This window comes from Bactrocera latifrons, unplaced genomic scaffold (genome assembly GCF_001853355.1).
Source record: "Bactrocera latifrons isolate USDA-ARS-PBARC rearing strain unplaced genomic scaffold, ASM185335v1 scaffold_212, whole genome shotgun sequence".
In the NCBI taxonomy this organism is placed as follows: domain Eukaryota; kingdom Metazoa; phylum Arthropoda; class Insecta; order Diptera; family Tephritidae; genus Bactrocera; species Bactrocera latifrons.
In genome coordinates this window covers 95,751-102,776 of record NW_017535653.1, presented here as the reverse complement: position 1 = coordinate 102,776, position 7,026 = coordinate 95,751, and positions in this window count along the sequence as shown.

The following is a 7,026-nucleotide window of genomic DNA, read 5'->3' as shown; positions in this document are numbered from 1 at the left end:
TGCAGAGGCTTGGACGATGTCAACAACAGATGAATCGACGTTGCGAGTTTACGAGAGAAAAGTTCTGCGAAAGATTTATGGTCCTTTGCGCGTTGGCCACGGCGAATATCGCTTTCGATGGAACGATGAGCTGTACGAGATATACGACCACATTGGCATAGTTCAGCGAATTAAAAGACAGCGACTACGCTGGCTAGGTCATGTTGTCCGAATGGACGAAAACGCTCCAGCTTTGCCAATTTGGAATATCTAATTGGCGCCACGTAGCGAAAAGAAGAAACGACTGTCGCTCTGTTGTTAACTCGGCTATAATGGCGTAAGCGGTGAGTACGCCAATCAAGAAGGAGAAGAATTTTTTTTTGATTTCGGAACCGCAACACGGAACCGTTTCGTGTCCGTTTTTCTGTTTTTATATATATATATATGTCACCGCACCTTTTATTTTATTATATTTTTTGTATATTTGTAAGTCACTGTAAGATTATTTTGCCGCTTGAATCTCTTTTTTTTTGTTTTTTTTCCAATAGTGCCTTTCTTTGCGGCTCGAAGGTCCAATGCTTAAAGTAGCAATGTTTTGAGAAGGTACTCACTAGACCAATGTTTAAGTACTTGGGCACTTCACTTTTATTTTTCACTTACCACTTCCACTTCTTTAAATAATACACCCGGTTCACTTATAAGGGTAATTCAAAGTGGATTTAATTAGACTTTTTTTAAACTCTTTAATTTTCGATGTTTTAATTTAAAAGGAATATGCGGAACAATACTGATCGAAAGCGGCGATGTGTAGACTTCGATATTTTTGAGCGATATTTATTGTTTCGATTATCTAGGTATCGATATAATATTACAAGTATTGAGAAGGTATAAAAATCGATATTTTTATGATAAAAAAATTCTATATCTTTTTTTATACTAACTTTTTTTAACTTTTTTTTTGTTTATGGTCGACTCGATTTCCTGCTTTTTAATTTAGTACTAAAGTTGGCTTGTAAGTTGGCAACTTTGTCTGTTAAGTGTAAATGTCATTTCGGTCTGTTATCCGTCCCGCGTATTATAACCTCAACGCAAGCGCGAGAGTATTGTATTTCTGAAACAATGTAACTAAGTAATTCAATCAATAATCAATTCACGTATGTAAACAAAATAATTCGAGCATTCCAGTCATGTGTAGTGTTGTATGGAACTTAAAAAAAAAGAGATAGACAACACGTTTCATGTAGTATGTGTGGAAAAACATATAAAACCAGTGGCAATAAAAATAAAAATAAAAACGTCAGGGCAAGAGAAGTAAATATTACACAAAAAACCAGTTTCGTTTACTACTTCAACTAGTACCATAGCACGTATGTAAATACAGCCGAGCACGTAATTCAAAGAGTTTTTCTTATGTCTGTATCAGATAAATATTGGTTTGATTAATAAATAATTAATATGTCTATTGATTAGTATTTATCTAGTAATGTAAGATGATTGAAGTAGATTAGGCCAAATATTTTTTTTCATATCATACCGATATATCGATATTTTTAAATAAAAACAACAATATCCATATATTAAAAAATTATCGATACAATATATATCGATACTTTATACCATTTCCGAATCACTAGAAAATCCTATGACGATGACCCTTTTGACCAGTGTGGTATATGTTTGTGTGTGTGGATGTGTTCTCGTGTGTGGGTCCTGTGGAATGTGGATTATGTGTGTGTGGTGTATTGGTTTAGAGGCATTTGGGGGGCGGGTTATCTCATTTAGCCACCATGTTTGTTTGCGTGCAATATCACGCAAAAATAATTGCAACCCTTTTTTAGCTGTAATTTTAATTGAATACATATTTTGACGTTAAATTGTTGAGGAAGGTAAATTTTAAATAGATTTTATAATTTGTATTTAAATTATAAAGAATTTTTTGTTAAGAATGAATGAATGTGCCAATTCACAATAGCCATGCACAATAGGCATTTGCAATAAATTGACCGAATTAGCCGTTCATATACAAATATATATTGCGGTATAGGATTTTTGCAATCTGAAATCTTGAAAGAACAAGAGAATCCCCCTATTGCATTGTAGACAGTTATGCTGCTAATGCTGTGAAAATGACATAATCCGAAATGGGATAATGCTATTAGCGAAGTTTTCTCGAAAGGAAAAGCGGTAAATATATAATAAATGTATAATGCTTTTTTATAAGACATCCACATAGTTTTGACTCTTCATTATTAATTTTAGTACTCTTTTATTTGACTGCAGTTCATTTCTTTACAAAAGCCATCTATGTTAGTTAAAGTTTGGAACTTATCCATACAAATTAAAAGTAGAGGAAATTTCCTACAATTTATGTATTAACCTTTTCTTTCCTTCATTCGGCGTACGAGTACCAAGTGTAATTCAATACACGTTTCGGCAGAAATACTCATTTCCACACCACAAAAGGAGTTATTATCAAAAAACTGCTTTTGGGCGCAATTTTTTTTAATATGGCGGCGCAAGTGGCAAACATACGAGGTGGCAAAGTTGAAATTTGGCAAGAGCATACCAAAATCTGTAAAATTTCCAAATTTCAAAACTCCCGGAAAACTTTCGAAGTAAAAATACTAAATGACTGTACTATTAGATCGAAATAGACTTTGAAAACTTATACCCAGGCAAAGGGAACTTTTTATCCTTAAAATTGGAATATCGCTATGAAAAATATAGGATATATTTGAAAAATAAATATAAGATCGTCCTTCTAGAGAATTGTACTTAAAACATTTATACAACAAAGATATGGTAAGTATTTGGTTTTGATGTTATTAATTAAATTTTTATTAAATAAATATTTTTATAGATACTAAATATTGCATTACTACAATTCTTCGTGCTTTGCTACCTACACGCCTTAACAAAATCGATAAACCTACAATATTTCAAAATGATTTTGTCACAATCGTTGCAACAAATTATCCAAATGATAAAGTTATGGAAATAATTAATCATTTTGCTGAAAGAGAAGAAAAATGGCAGCCTAGAATTATCGGCGTTGGAACGCACATTACACGCATTTCCAATTTTTTATATTTTTTGTGATGGCATTAAATGGAAGTGCTGCTCCTACATGAAGTGCGTTGATTTTATTATAAAATAATCGTATGTTTTTAATACAAAGAAGCAAACAAGTATGGACATTTTTATATAATTCTTTTTTTTTTTTTTTAATAAAATCGGAGGATTTTTCATACGTAGCCTTTTAAGCCAACTAGTATAATAAGTTTTACTTACATACCTACACCTGTCTACTTTTTACGAATCCTCCTACTACTTTGCTTCATTTGTACAAAAACTTATCGAACACCGAATGGCCTGATAAAACATTTGAAATTAGATAGATCATGGCGACTCAACGAACTTGTATTTTTATCTGTAAGGAAGAAAGATGTAATCAAATCTTCAATAATATATATAGAATTCTGATCAAAAATAATCGAAACAGAAAGAAATTTTTACACATTTCACCTGTTTTGCCAGATTCGACAAAAAAATCTTCGTCAAAAAACTAAATATTATCCTCATTTGCTTCATCATTTAAAGAATCTACAATTTCATTTCAAAATCTGGCCATCAAAAAGTTTGTGGGATATATTACAGTTTTCCAAGTATCGCAGATTTTCAAATAAGTTAACTAGCAAATATATAATATTTGATGCAGTATTTGTTAAAACCAGCAATGTTCGTCAGTATGGAAGGAGTGACTTCCTGCAATTAATATTCAAAATAAATACTTTAAACTGACGGTCTAGAAATCAATGTAGATGGTTTGAAATATCATATAATTTTCAAGTTAGCTCAAGTTTTAGGTGATAATCTAGGGCTTAATACTGCATTAGGATATGTTACTTCATTTTCCTCAAATTATTTTTGCAGAATATGCAGAAGAGATATAAAAAACAGACACAGAGCCAATATAGACTAGGATTGAAAATATTTCAATTTTTAATTCCTAGCCAAGCTTCCATGTTACGGATAATATCGCATGAGACATCATGCAAATTAACTTCCCTTCGTGAGAAGTATTAAAAAACATGTTTTTCCGCTACGCGCGGTAGAAATTAAACACAACGTGTTGGTTTGAGTCGGCACTCCGGTGCTCGCTGGTCACCTTCTGAATATCTTCTGGTTTTTATTAGTCAATTCACTTATATTTATATTTTTACAATTCTATATGTAATGGCTTATTACTAAAGATGCTTTGGCATTCCATTAAGTGATGAAATGCCAGAGCATTGAATTTCCAATTATTCTCATTATCAAAACAAATAATGGAATATTGAATTATGCTTACTTATCAAAACAAATGAAATATTAATTTCTTATTAATTAAAGTATTCTGCTGACGAAGCAGTAATACTGTGGGAAGACACAATTTGTTTACATTTGTCGTAAAGTGTCTGTGTAGCTGTTGCCGTTAACTCCCCCTCTCTAAGATGAATCGTCCCCGATTCAATATCATTTTCTGATATATTGTAAATTTTTTCTAAAATTTTAAGCGTTATATGACAATGTTGGGAATTTTAATTCTTTGTTTTGCTTATTGGTTTTGTATGATTTTTTAAAAATCTTATAGACAATGTATATTATTATTAATAGTACAAGTATTACAATCATGTACCAGAAAAGTGAATGATTTTTAAATTCTTTGATTCGTTCACTCAAAATATTTATGTTTTCAAATTTAAACTCTTTACTTCAATTTTATTTTCTTGGTTTCAATATATTCTACAATTTCAAAGCTATTAATATGATTATTTTTAAATATTTCCAAATTTTAAAATCAATATTTTTATAAATTATATTGTCAATGTTGGTATAGTTTTCAAATGTTGCAAGGTAAACTCCATTTATGGCAGAGCCATTTACAGTATGATTTCCAGAGACTAATATGCTCCTTCTTTAACTATATCTATATCTTTATGGTTTTCTTTAATTTTTTTACATTTTCCTCTTTTATTGGACAAAATATCTGATAGGCATATATCTGATTTTTATTATTAATTTTACAATAAGTATTTATCATTTCTATTTTGCAGTTTTTTGTATTTATATATTCTTTTTTGCATTTCGCAATTTCATTTTCAATTATTAATTTACCATCTTTTGTGTAATTGCTCTTACTTCATAATATTTGCAATCATATATAATTTTTGGGTATTTAATATATATAACTATTACATCTTTATTTTGTACTATTTTAAAATTTGATATATGTATCTATTAAATCAGTTATTGTCAATCGTCCATGTTCATTTTTAATTGTTTTTAATCTCGTCTAAATTTAAAATTGTCAGGTTTAAAATTCCCATTTTTCCTATAGCTCTTGTATTAATCATATTTTGTAATTCAGTTATTAGGAACTTATTTTTTCGTTTCGTTAGAATTTTAATATCTGAGTTTTCATAAATATTATTAATTGTTTCAGTTAATTCGTTAATTATTTCAAAAATTTTAGAATTTGTAGTGTATTGTTTGTTATTATTTTCAATTAATTCATTTAATTTATTATTTATTAACATTAGGTCGTCATGGTCTGGTGTTCCTGCTATCCACTTCCATAGTGTACCTATTTCATTTATTCCTCTCCTATATCTTGTATCCTTAATTTGTAGTTGTTCTAATAAAGTTTCTATGAGTTCCACTTCTGAATCTGTGTCTAAATCGTTAATATATGCGTTGTCTTGTTCATTATTTTGCTTAAAATTTTTATATCTGAATTTTTTATTATAATAATTTGTGTCTGAACTTATTATAAGTTCTCTAAAGTATGTTAAATTAGTGATGTGGAAAATATCTCCGTAGTCATAATACAAAGCTACATCTCCGTCTTCTAATAATACGTTATCTTCTCTTGTGTAGTCCACAATGTTTGTCATTGTATTAGTAATTAATGTTAGAATAATTAAGAGGATCATCCTCTAAAAATATATAATCAAGATTATATTATCTTTATGGACTATTCTRTTTCTGTAGTTAATTCTAACTTTATTCCCTAAGTCCTCTTTTACTACCTGTTTCTTGTATCTAGGATTTAGCTTATTTCTCTCTCTTGTAATCTTTTCATATATAACATCTCCGCATAAATATGTTTTATTAATTGTATTTTTATTATGTCTTTCTAGCATCTTAATTTGTGCTGATAAAAGTTTGTCTGGTAAAATATCATGAGAGACTTTATTATAAAGTACTTCAAAAGGTTTCTAATAAGTTACCGAATGTATAGTTTTATTATATTGTTGGACAGCTCTAAATATTGATTCTGAAAAGCTTATTAAATTATATTCTTGTTTAATACATCGCGAAATTTCTATTTGAAGTCTCTGCATCAAGGACTTAAATTGTACCGTAGTGAATCCTGGTTCATTATCAATTGTTAACTTCTTTATAATAGGGAAACTTTGTAATATTTCTAACACTTTATCTTCTAAATTAATCTTATCTTTGATTTGCTTAATAACCAAAAATTTGGAATAAACGTAATGAATTTTAAAGATTGCGCATAGAATATATCCACTCCTTCCTCTATAGGTATTGGGACCTCTCCAATTGGTATTTTTATAGGATGTCTATCATATTTGTTTTTATTACATACGTCGCAATTCCTTGCATATTCTTTGAATTGTTTTCTCATTTCAGGCCAATAATGTTTTTTGCAAATTTGATTCAAATTTTCTTGGTAACTTCTATGTGCTCGTGTATGCGTTTGTTCAATTATAATTCCTTGGTCTTCTATATGAATTTTTTAGTAAATGTTTCTCTTATTTTCACTTGTATTTCGTATAGATCCTCTATTGAGCAATGTATTGCCGTAACTATATTTGGTTTGATGTATTCCTTTAATATTATGATTAAATTATCAACACTCGAATTCTTGAATTTGCTCATGTATTGTAAATCTATTTTTACTTAGTAAAATTTGTTGTTTAAATTGGTTTAATGGTTTTTTTGTCTCGGGTATTTGAGTATGATCACTACTTTCAGCCGAAT